The sequence below is a fragment of the Microcaecilia unicolor genome, chromosome 10, assembly GCF_901765095.1.
Source record: "Microcaecilia unicolor chromosome 10, aMicUni1.1, whole genome shotgun sequence".
NCBI lineage: Eukaryota > Metazoa > Chordata > Amphibia > Gymnophiona > Siphonopidae > Microcaecilia > Microcaecilia unicolor.
The window spans coordinates 135,167,394-135,180,003 of record NC_044040.1 but is presented as its reverse complement, the minus strand read 5'-3'; the positions used below and the strand labels follow the sequence as shown (position 1 = coordinate 135,180,003).

Genomic DNA, 12,610 nt, shown 5'->3' with positions numbered 1-12,610 from the left:
AGGCATAATACTCTGCTGCATTCCACAGTAAGTTATCAAGCTGCTAAATGAATTGTTAAGGGAAAACTAATTCCAACGTTAACTACATAATGTACTTTTAGTAAAAGAGATCCTGAATTCTGCCAGTGTCAGCTGGCCATTTCTTTTTGCAGTTCTGTCCTTGGACCGCTTCTTTTCTCGATCTACACCTCTTCCCTGGGCTTGCTGATCTCATCACATGGTTTCCAATACCATCTCTATGCTGATGACACCCAGCTTTATCTCTCCACTCCCGACATCACGGTCGAAACCCAGGCCAAAGTTTCGGCCTGCCTTTCAGACATCGCTGCCTGAATGTCCAACCGGCATCTGAAACTGAACATGGCAAAGACTGAGCTCCTTGTCTTTCCACCCAAACCCTCTTCTCCTCTTCCCCCACTTTCCATCTCTGTTGACAACGCCCTCATCCTCCCCGTCGCTTCAGCCCGCAATCTCGGAGTAATCTTCGACTCCTCCCTCTCCTTCTCTGCCCATATCCAGCAGACAGCTAAGACCTGTCGCTTCTTCCTCTATAATATTAGCAAAATTCGCCCATTCCTCTCTGAACAGACCACCCGAACCCTCGTCCACTCGCTCGTTACCTCTCGTCTTGACTATTGCAACCTTCTCCTCGCTGGCCTCCCGCTTAGCCACCTATCCCCCCTTCAATCTGTCCAAAATTCCGCCGCACGTCTTATCTACCGCGTGAACTGATACTCTCATATCACCCCTCTCCTCAAGTCGCTTCACTGGCTCCCGATCTGCTACCGTATACAGTTCAAGCTTCTCCTATTGACCTTCAAATGCACTCAATCTGCAGCCCCCCATTACCTCTCTACCCTCCTCTCCCCTTATGTTCCCACCCGTAACCTCCGCTCTCAGGACAAAGCACTCCTATCTGTACCCTTCTCCACCACCGCTAACTCCAGACTCCGCCCCTTCTGCCTCGCATCACCAAATGCCTGGAACAGCCTTCCCGAGCCCATACGTCATGCGCCCTCCCTGCCCATCTTCAAGTCCTTACTCAAAGCCCATCTCTTCTCCCTTGCTTTTGGCGCATAACCACCTTCCCCACTCATGATACCTACACTGACTACATAGTTTGTAACCTTTAGATTGTAAGCTCTTTTGAGCAGGGACGGTCCTTCCCCATGTTAAACTTGTACAGCGCTGCGTAACCCTGGCAGCGCTATAGAAATGCTAAGTAGTAGTAGTACTAAAGAAGGCGGGTATTGGGGGGAGGTTTGCAGAATGGTTACATTCAATATATAAAACCCCGAAGGCAGCGGTGCGAGTCAATGGGATCTTATCTCCCCCCTTCTCCCTACATAGAGGCACTAGGCAGGGTTGCGCACTGTCACCACTGCTTTTTGCTCTGGTGATGGAGCCTTTAGCAGCCAAAATTAGAGCAAACCCTGGAATTCGAGGTATGAGAGGGGGAGGGATTGAGACTAAAATACTCCTTTTTGCTGATGACATCCTGCTTATCTTAAAAGACCCCCTATCAGCTTTTCCAAGGATTGGAGATGAAATACAGGCCTATGGGGCCGTTTCGGGTTTTAAAATAAATTTTGACAAATCAGAGGCGTTGGAAATAAATATGCCTAGTAACCAATTAGATCAGCTGAAGCTCCAGTTCCCCTATAAATGGGCCAGTAAATACATAAGATACCTGGGGGTCAATATACCTCGAAGCCTGGAAGAAGTTTTTAAAAGTAACTTTCCAGCGAAGGTACAAGATCTGTTTCGGGAGCTGGAGAGGTGGGAGGGTTTAACATTATCATGGATGGGAAGGATTAATGCTATCAAAATGATCATCCTCCCGAAGCTTCTTTATCTATTTATGGCCCTACCAATTGAAATACCAGATGATTTTTTCCGAGGCTTGCAGAGAAAAATGTTTTCGTTTATCTGGAGGAAAAGGCTGCCCCGGGTACAGCGGGAGACGTTGTGTCAACTGAGAGACAAGGGGGGTATGGGGGTCCCTGCATTCCGTGAATATTATTCTGCAGCACACCTACGAATCTTAGCAATCTGGCTGCAAGATAAGGGGAAGATATGGGCTCATGTAGAACAAAGTTGGCTAGAACCGTTCCCATTTGGGGCAATACCATGGCTACTGAAACAACAATTGAAAGAGATAATAGGAAAAAGTCCTTCTCTGATTCAGTGGCCACTGAACACCTGGTATAGGGTTAGGGAGAAATTTTTCCCAGGGAGGGTATACTTTAAACATGCATTTCTTAGATTTACCCCTCAGTTCGGACCAGGGGCATTGGACATAGCCTATGAGGAATGGGAGGCCATGGGATTGCGTGAACTGGGGCAAATGTGCAAGGAGGGGCACGTTCCTTCCTTCCGAGTGCTATGTCAGGAACATGGGCTTTCACCTCTCCAGGCCTTCCAATACTACCAGGTGCGAGACTTTATCCATCGTAAAGCAGGGGAGGAGCTCAGCTTAGTCGAAACAACACTGGAAAAAAGGGTTAATGGGAGGTGGAGACAGGGGCAGTATTTCAAGGATATATAGAGCTTTACTGTCCCACTCCCAACCGGTGGAACACTACACAAAAAAATGGGAAAAGGCATTGGGGGTCACTTATGAACCTGCACAGTGGGCACAGGCCTTTAGATCCCTCTTAAGAGTATCGGTATCCAGTGCAATGATGGACAATGGGCACAAGATTCTATACAGCTGGTATTACACCCCTAGCCACCTGGTCAATATGTTTAAATTGGGCTCTGATCTTTGTTGGTGGCAATGTGGGGCGGTGGGAGATATGTATCACATATGGTGGACATGCAAATATGCACAAAGTTATTGGGAAAACATAGTGGACTTTGTGCACAGGGTGACAGACACAGTATACCCGATGAAATTGGACACCTACATAAGTACATAAGTACATACAGTGGGGGAAATAAGTATTTGATCCCTTGCTGATTTTGTAAGTTTGCCCACTGACAAAGACATGAGCAGCCCATAATTGAAGGGTAGGTTATTGGTAACAGTGAGAGATAGCACATCACAAATTAAATCCGGAAAATCACATTGTGGAAAGTATATGAATTTATTTGCATTCTGCAGAGGGAAATAAGTATTTGATCCCCCACCAACCAGTAAGAGATCTGGCCCCTACAGACCAGGTAGATGCTCCAAATCAACTCGTTACCTGCATGACAGACAGCTGTCGGCAATGGTCACCTGTATGAAAGACACCTGTCCACAGACTCAGTGAATCAGTCAGACTCTAACCTCTACAAAATGGCCAAGAGCAAGGAGCTGTCTAAGGATGTCAGGGACAAGATCATACACCTGCACAAGGCTGGAATGGGCTACAAAACCATCAGTAAGACGCTGGGCGAGAAGGAGACAACTGTTGGTGCCATAGTAAGAAAATGGAAGAAGTACAAAATGACTGTCAATCGACAAAGATCTGGGGCTCCACGCAAAATCTCACCTCGTGGGGTATCCTTGATCATGAGGAAGGTTAGAAATCAGCCTACAACTACAAGGGGGGAACTTGTCAATGATCTCAAGGCAGCTGGGACCACTGTCACCACGAAAACCATTGGTAACACATTACGACATAACGGATTGCAATCCTGCAGTGCCCGCAAGGTCCCCCTGCTCCGGAAGGCACATGTGACGGCCCGTCTGAAGTTTGCCAGTGAACACCTGGATGATGCCAAGAGTGATTGGGAGAAGGTGCTGTGGTCAGATGAGACAAAAATTGAGCTCTTTGGCATGAACTCAACTCGCCGTGTTTGGAGGAAGAGAAATGCTGCCTATGACCCAAAGAACACCGTCCCCACTGTCAAGCATGGAGGTGGAAATGTTATGTTTTGGGGGTGTTTCTCTGCTAAGGGCACAGGACTACTTCACCGCATCAATGGGAGAATGGATGGGGCCATGTACCATACAATTCTGAGTGACAACCTCCTTCCCTCCGCCAGGGCCTTAAAAATGGGTCGTGGCTGGGTCTTCCAGCACGACAATGACCCAAAACATACAGCCAAGGCAACAAAGGAGTGGCTCAGGAAGAAGCACATTAGGGTCATGGAGTGGCCTAGCCAGTCACCAGACCTTAATCCCATTGAAAACTTATGGAGGGAGCTGAAGCTGCGAGTTGCCAAGCGACAGCCCAGAACTCTTAATGATTTAGAGATGATCTGCAAAGAGGAGTGGACCAAAATTCCTCCTGACATGTGTGCAAACCTCATCATCAACTACAGAAGACGTCTGACCGCTGTGCTTGCCAACAAGGGTTTTGCCACCAAGTATTAGGTCTTGTTTGCCAGAGGGATTAAATACTTATTTCCCTCTGCAGAATGCAAATAAATTCATATACTTTCCACAATGTGATTTTCCGGATTTAATTTGTGATGTGCTATCTCTCACTGTTACCAATAACCTACCCTTCAATTATGGGCTGCTCATGTCTTTGTCAGTGGGCAAACTTACAAAATCAGCAAGGGATCAAATACTTATTTCCCCCACTGTAAGTAGTGCCATACTGGGAAAGACCAAAGGTCCATCTAGCCCAGCATCCTGTCACCGACAGTGGCCAATCCAGGTCAAGGGCACCTGGCACGCTCCCCAAACGTAAAAACATTCCAGACAAGTTGTACCTAAAAATGAGGAATTTTTCCAGTCCATTTAATAGCGGTCTATGGACTTGTCCTTTAGGAATCTATCTAACCCCCTTTTAAACTCCGTCAAGCTAACCGCCCGTACCACGTTCTCCGGCAATGAATTCCAGAGTCTAATTACACGTTGGGTGAAGAAAAATTTTCTCCGATTCGTTTTAAATTTACCACACTGTAGCTTCAACTCATGCCCTCTAGTCCTAGTATTTTTGGATAGCGTGAACAGTCGCTTCACATCCACCCGATCCATTCCACTCATTATTTTATACACTTCTATCATATCTCCCCTCAGCCGTCTCTTCTCCAAGCTGAAAAGCCCTAGCCTTCTCAGCCTCTCTTCATAGGAAAGTCGTCCCATCCCCACTATCATTTTCGTCGCCCTTCGCTGTACCTTTTCCAATTCTACTATATCTTTTTTGAGATACGGAGACCAGTACTGAACACAATACTCCAGGTGCGGTCGCACCATGGAGCGATACAACGGCATTATAACATCCGCACACCTGGACTCCATACCCTTCTTAATAACACCCAACATTCTATTCGCTTTCCTAGCCGCAGCAGCACACTGAGCAGAAGGTTTCAGCGTATCATCGACGACGACACCCAGATCCCTTTCTTGATCCGTAACTCCTAACCTGTTTGTTACACTTTAAGCCGCCAGGAACTAAAAATCATATCCATCGGTTTGCCACCCAGGTGTTTGTATCGGGAAAGATGGTCCTAGTGGCGTCGTGGAAAAAACCACGACTACCCGAATTACCTGCTGTTATAGAAAAATTGAGATCCATTCAGTTGATGTCTAAACTTACTGCAATGCGCATTGGACAAATTGCTCAATACCATAAGATCTGGGATTTGTATACTACATGGTTGTCCAATAATATGACCACAGATAAATTAGACACACAGATGTGGGGGGGGGGGGGGGGGGGAGGGGGAGGGGGAGGAGGTGGGGAAGAGGATGGGGTTTCTATATTTGATTGCAGATGAAGATTTTGAATATACAAGTTAAAGTTTATGGTAGATATGTTAGGCTATAACAAATACAAAATGGAACTGTACGATGTTGTTAATGGCTCTGTATGGTATTGAAAAATGTATAAATAAATAAATAAATAAAAAAAGAAATCTTTTGACAGTCCCTCATGAGACACTCCTGAGGAAACGAAAAAGCCATGGGTTAGGAAGCAATGTCCTGTTGTGGATTGGGAACTGGTTAAAAGATAGAAAATAAAGAGTAGGGTTAAATGGCCAGACCTCTTAATAGAGGAGGATGAATAGCGGAGTACCATGGGGATTTGTGCTGGGACTGGTGCATTTTAATGTATGTATAAATGATCTAGAGATGGGAACGATTGAAGTGATCAAATTTGCAGATGCCAAAAAATTATTGTTGCTAAATCTTGAGTGGGCTATGAGAAGTTGCAGGAGGACCTTGGGAAGAGAGTGTCTGTGAACAACTTGAAAAGCTATAAAGGTGGACAAAGCCATGGGACCGGATGGGATCCAAACCAGGATATTGAGGGAGCTCAGAGAGGTTCTGGCGGGTCCTCTTAAAGATTTGTTTAATAAATCCTTAGAAATGGGAGAGGTTCCGAGGGATTGGAGAACAGCGGAAGTGGTCCCTCTTCACAAAAGTGGTGATAGGGAAGAAACTGGAAACTACAGGCCGGTAAGCCTCTCTTCTATTATTGGAAAAGTAATGGAAGCGATGCTGAAGGAAAGGATAGTGAATTTCCTGGAAGAAAATGAGCTGCAAGATCTGAGACAACATGGTTTTACCAAAGGGAAATTGTGCCAAACGAATCTCATTGAATTCTTTGATTGGGTGACCGGAGAATTGAACCGTGGACGTGCTATAGCCGTAATCTACTTAGGTTTCAGTAAGGCTTTTGACACGGTTCCCCACAGGAGGCTCTTAAATAAACTGGATGGGCTGAAGATGGGACCCAAAGTGGTGAACTGGATTAGGAACTGGTTGACGGACCAGCGCCAGAGGGTGGTGGTGAATGGAGTTCGCTCGGAGGAGGGAAAGGTGAGTAGTGGAGTGCCTCAGGGATCGGTGCTGGGGCCGATTCTGTTCAATATATTTGTGAGTGACATTGCCAAAGGGTTAGAAGGTAAAGTTTGCCTATTTGCGGATGATACTAAGATTTGTAACACAGTGGACACCCCGGAGGGAGTGGAAAACATGAAAAAGGACCTACGGAAGCTAGAAGAATGGTCTAAGGTTTATCAATTAAAATTCAATGCGAAGAAATGCAAAGTGATGCACTTAGGGTATAGAAATCCACGGGAGACGTATGTGTTAAGCGGGGAGAGTCTGATAGGTACAGACGGGGAGAGGGATCTTGGGGTGATAGTAGCTGAGGATTTGAAGGCGACAAAACAGTGTGACAAGGCGGTGGCCGTAGCTAGAAGGTTGCTAGGATGTATAGAGAGAGGTGTGACCAGCAGAAGAAAAGAGGTGTTGATACCGCTATACAAGTCATTGGTGAGGCCCCACCTGGAGTATTGTGTTCAGTTCTGGAGGCCGTATCTTGCTAAGGATGTAAAAAGAATTGAAGCTGTGCAAAGAAAAGCTACGAGGATGGTATGGGATTTACGTTACAAGACGTATGAGGAGAAACTTGCTGACCTGGACATGTATACCCTGGAGGAAAGGAGAAACAGGAGTGATATGATACAGACGTTCAAATATTTGAAAGGTATTAATCCGCAAACGAACCTTTTCCGGAGATGGGAAGGCGGTAGAACGAGAGGGCATGAAATGAGATTGAAGGGGGGCAGACTTAAGAAAAATGTCAGGAAGTATTTTTTCACGGAGAGGGTGGTGGATGCTTGGAATGCCCTCCCGCGGGAGGTGGTGGAGAGGAAAACGGTAACGGAATTCAAACATGTGTGGGATAAACATAAAGGAATCCTGCTCAGAAGGAATGGATCCTAAAGAGCTTAGATGAGATTGGGTGGCAAAGCCGGTGGCGGGAGACGGAGATGGTGCTGGGCAGACTTATATGGTCTGTGCCAGGGCTGGTGGTTGGGAGGCGGGGATAGTGCTGGGTAGACTTATACGGTCTGTGCCAGAGCCGGTGGTGGGAGGCGGGGCTGGTGGTTGGGAGGCGGGGATAGTACTGGGCGGACTTATACGGTCTGTGCCCTGAAAAAGACAGGTACAAATCAAGGTAAGGTATACACAAAAAAACTAGCACATATGAGTTTATCTTGTTGGGCAGACTGGATGGACCGTGCAGGTCTTTTTCTGCCGTCATCTACTATGTTACTATGTTACTATGACAGGAAAACTGGACACCCAAATGGCAGATAAAATGTAATGTGGGCAAGTGTAAAGTGATACATACTGGGAAGAATAACACAAATTGTAATTATACAATGCTTGATTCTACAGTGGGAGTTACCACCCAGGAAAAGAATCTAGATATCAAGAACAGTAGGGTAAAATCTTTTGCTCAGTATGCAGCAGCCAAAAAAGCAAACAAAATGTTAGGAATGATTAGGAAAGGAATGGAGACTAAATCAAAGAATATTATAATGCCTCTGTATCGCTATATGGTGTGACTTCACCTTGAGTAATATATGCAGTTCTGGTTGCTGCATCTTAAATAAGATATAAAAGAATTAGAAAAGGTACAGATTAGAGTGGCCAAAATGATAGAGTGGAACACCTCTCATATGAGGTAAGGCTAATTAGGTTAGGGCTCTTCCTTGAAGAAGTGATGGCTGAAGGGAGATAGGATTTTGCAGACCTCTTTCCTGATTGGAATAGACCAGGAAACAGTAAATCAATTTGTTTACATTTAAAAAAAATATGACTACTGTGGACATACCATGAAGTTACATAGCAATACATTTAAATAAAATGAATCTCTATTAAAAAAAAAGATTTGGACAAATTGCATAAATTGTTAAGGCAGACCTGGGGAAGGCCACAGTTTATCCCTGGGGATAAGCAACTTGGGATCTTGCTACTATTTGGGATTCTGCCATGTACTTGTTACATGATTTGGACTAATAAAAACAGGATATTGGGCTACATGAACCTTTGATCTGAACTAGATGGCAACTCTTGTTTTTATCCCACATTGACTACTGTAACTCCTTGTATAATGACCTTCCACTGACCTTATTTAAGTGGCGTCAGTTGGTTCAAATCACCCTGTTCAACTGCTTATGGAAGCTAGGAGATCTGATCACATTGCTCTGTTATTTACCAAAATTGGCTTCCAGTTAGCTATAGGCTTACATTTAAACTGCTGATTCTCATACTGCGTGCTTCATACACATCAACTGAACTGTTCCGTGGATTGGTTAATCCTTCATTCACTTCTCAGCACCTAGTTCTTCTCAAGCTTTGCTTTATTTGATTCCTCCTAAATCTAGGATCCATCTTAAATCCACACATCCCTCTTCACTTGCCTTTCGTGCACCTTCTGTCCAGAATGAGTTGTATAGTCATGTAAGACAAGAACTGTTTCGGACCCGGCCCCGAGGAGGCGTTTGGACTGTCACTAAAGATATTGAAAGTTGGCCTTAAACCCATTTTTCTGCAAGCTTTTAATCCATGAGTTTTATGATATAGTGCATTATTGGAATGCCCCTCTCCCACATTTTTATGTGTTTAGGCGCTTTAGCGTTACAAGAACCGTAAATTGCTTTGATGTGCTTTTTGCTCGAAAGATATAAAATAAATTTGGCGCCATCTAATTCTACAGATGTTACTCCAGTGCAAAGAGACACTTGTTCTCAAAATTCAGAAGATTCTTTACTTTCTACCTCTGACTATACATTACAAGAGGTCTATTCTCCGAAGACAAGCAGGCTGCTTGTTCTCACAGATTGGTTGACGTCCACGGCAGCCCCTTCCGATCGGAGATCTTCACTAGCAACAACGTTTGCTAGCCCTCGTGTGCTCATGCACACTGCGCATGCGTGACCGTCTTCCTGCCCGAACGCGAGTGTGCTTGCCAGTCTTCTTTTTTCCACGGCTCCAGACGGCTGTTTACGGTCGTTCTGCGCCTCAAGGAGATCCCTCGTGCGTTTTTCGCCGCTTTCTTCCATTCAGAAGTGGTTGGAAAGTCTTCCGTGCGTCTTTTCGTCTTGTTTAAAAAAAAATTCCTTTTTTCCGCTATTTCTAGAGTTTTTCCCGTTAAGTTTCCTTTCGTCATCGGAAGTGGCCTTTTTGGCCGCCCGTACAGGTTTTTTCCCTGTTTTGGTGCTATTTTTTGCCACCATCGCAAATTTTGATTTCGCCGGCGTGATTTTTCCGCCCATGTCATCGAAGCCTGCCAGCGGCTTCAAAAAGTGCACGTGGTGCAGCTGGACGATCTCACTCACTGATAGGCACGTTTCGTGTCTTCAGTGTCTCGGGGCTGGTCATCGCCCTAATGCCTGTACTTTGTGCCTCCAGCTCAAGAAGAGGACTCAGGCGGCAAGATTGGCTCAGTGGAACGTTCTGTTCGGAGCCTCGTCCGGTGCTTTGACGTCTGCGGTACCGAGGTCATCGGAGGTATCGATGTCGTCGGAGGGTGCATCGTCATCAGGAGCGCAGGTGAGGGCTGTCCATTCCCCTGCTGGTAGTGGTGAGCCCTCGAGTAGGTCTCCACCTGTCTCGAGGGCTCTTGCGGTACAGGCCCCCCGGGATCGACCTGTTTCGGACCCGACCCCCGAGGAGGCATTTGGATTCAATGTCCTCCTCTTCGGTACCGGGAGGTACCGGTGACCTTCGTGCGAAGGCAAAGAAGCATTGGCACCGGTCGCCTTCCCGTCGTGGTACCGAGAGCTCTGGGTCGCCGAGGGATTCGGCACCCACTAAGCGTTGACGCCGGGAGGACGGCTTGCCCTCCATACAAGAGGTGTCAATGTGCTTTGTGGACAGCCTGGTACCGCCTCCACGACCCGGACAGATTCTGAGCTTGTCGCTGGTATGTAACCAGGTACCTCTCTTGTGCAGCCAAGGATAGAACAATCTCCTCCAGCCACAGGCTCCCGGTACAGTGAAGAAACAGATGTCCACCAGTAACTTCAATCTTAAGAACTTTTATTCCATGCAGGTTTCTAGTACACAGTTCCAATAGCAGCATAGCACATACCAGGATTCAATACAGGCTTACAGGCTTCAGTCTGGGCTCTTTATCCAGGGCACAATAAACAGTAATTCAATTCCCCCAGACACACAGTTCTTTCAGTTCATCATCACAGTTCAGTCACCAAGTAGCAGTTTCTACCTTCTATCCTCTTTACCTTCAGAAGAGTTCAATATTTTAGGGACTCCTTCTACCCAAGGGTTTTCCCCTGCATCAGCTTCACAGTGAATTCAATACTTCTGGGACTTCCTCTCACCCAAGGAATCTCAGCCTGCTTCAGTACTTTAGGGACCTCCATGCCCAAGGATTTTCAGCCTACAAACTTCTTCTGTCCTTCTGCTTCTCTCTCCTGAACTGAACTCAACTGCTGGGACTCCTTCCCACCTGCCTAATCAATCCCTGGCTTCTGCTTTCACAACCAATCATTCTCCACTCATTAGCTTCTCTACACACCCATACCAGCTGAGTTGAGCATGAGCCTAATGAGGAGCTCCTGCACACAGGGTTTCCTAGCTCTCTTTCCGCCTAGTGGCAGCCCCTCTACACAACCTGCCAGCCTACACCCATGTCTTCCCTGATTGCAGCTAGGAGTCCAGTCCGGGTTCTTCATCTCCCCCTCTGGCTCCTTGCCTGCAATGCCTTCTGGGATTTGTATTTCAGACTGAAACTGCCTTAACCCAACTATCCTGGAGGTGACTTTATCACAGGTACCAGACCCCTTGCCTTCCTTGACAGCCGCTCTGAACGAGAGCCTCCAGGCCATCCTTCCAGGGATCCTGGAAGAGCTGTTACGCTCATCTGCTCCGGTACCGGGGGTGCTTGCGCCGCCGGTGCCGTTGAGAGAGGCGACGGCTGGCTCCTCGCCCTTGGTGAGGTCTCCGGTCCCGGTACCGCTTGCGGTGCCTGCATCGGCGGCTTCACAGGCTGACTCCCTGATGACTTCGATGGAGGGAGCTTCATTGCCGCCGGTACGGGAGTCTTTCTCTCGGCGTACCCACCGTGGCCATGTTTCCACGGAGTCTAGACGGGCCCGGCTTCGGACTGCAGTTCACGAACTGGTGTCCGATACCGAGGGTGAGGCCTTGTGGGAAGCAGAAGAGGACACGAGATATTTCTCTGACGAGGAGTCTTGCGGTCTTCCCTCTGATCCTACTCCCTCTCCTGAAAGGCAGCTTTCTCCTCCTGAGAGTCTGTCTTTCGCGGCCTTTGTCCGGGAAATGTCTACGGTCATTCCCTTCCCTGTGGTTACGGAGGATGAGCCAAGGGCCGAAATGTTTGAGCTTTTGGACTGTCCTTCGCCACCTAAGGAATTGTTCACTGTACCCGTGCATCATGTCCTCAAAAAGACATTGCTGGCGAACTGGACGAAGCCGCTAACTAATCCCCACATTCCCAAGAAGATAGAATCCCAGTATCGGATCCATGGGGACCAAGTTAATGCGGACCCAGTTGCCTCATGACTCGGGTGTGGTGGATCTGGCCCTTAAGAAGGTCAAGAGTTCTAGGGAGTACGCTTTGGCGCCCCCGGGCCGTGACTCTGGAACCTTGGACTCTTTTGGGCGGAAGGCCTACCATTCTGCAGTGCTCATTTCCAAAATCCAATCCTACCAGCTCTACACGAGCATTCATATGCGGCAGTTGGCGGACTTGGTGGACAAGCTCCCGTCTGAGCAGGCCAAGCCTTTTCAGCAGGTGGTCAGGCAGCTGAAGGTGTGTCGTAAATTCCCGGCCAGGGGTGTGTACGATACTTTTGATGTCGCGCCCAGGGCCGCTGCTCAAGGTGTGGTGATGCGCAGACTCTCGTGGCTGCGTGCCTCCGACCTGGAAAACAGGATCCA

General features: G+C 47.3%; 1 protein-coding gene across 3 annotated transcripts in view; it reads left to right on the top strand.

Moving 5' to 3' along the window:
• Positions 1 to 12,610, top strand: part of FARP2 (FERM, ARH/RhoGEF and pleckstrin domain protein 2) — a 750,352-nt gene that overhangs the window by 258,822 nt on the left and 478,920 nt on the right. The gene's annotated exons all lie outside the window — the stretch shown is intronic.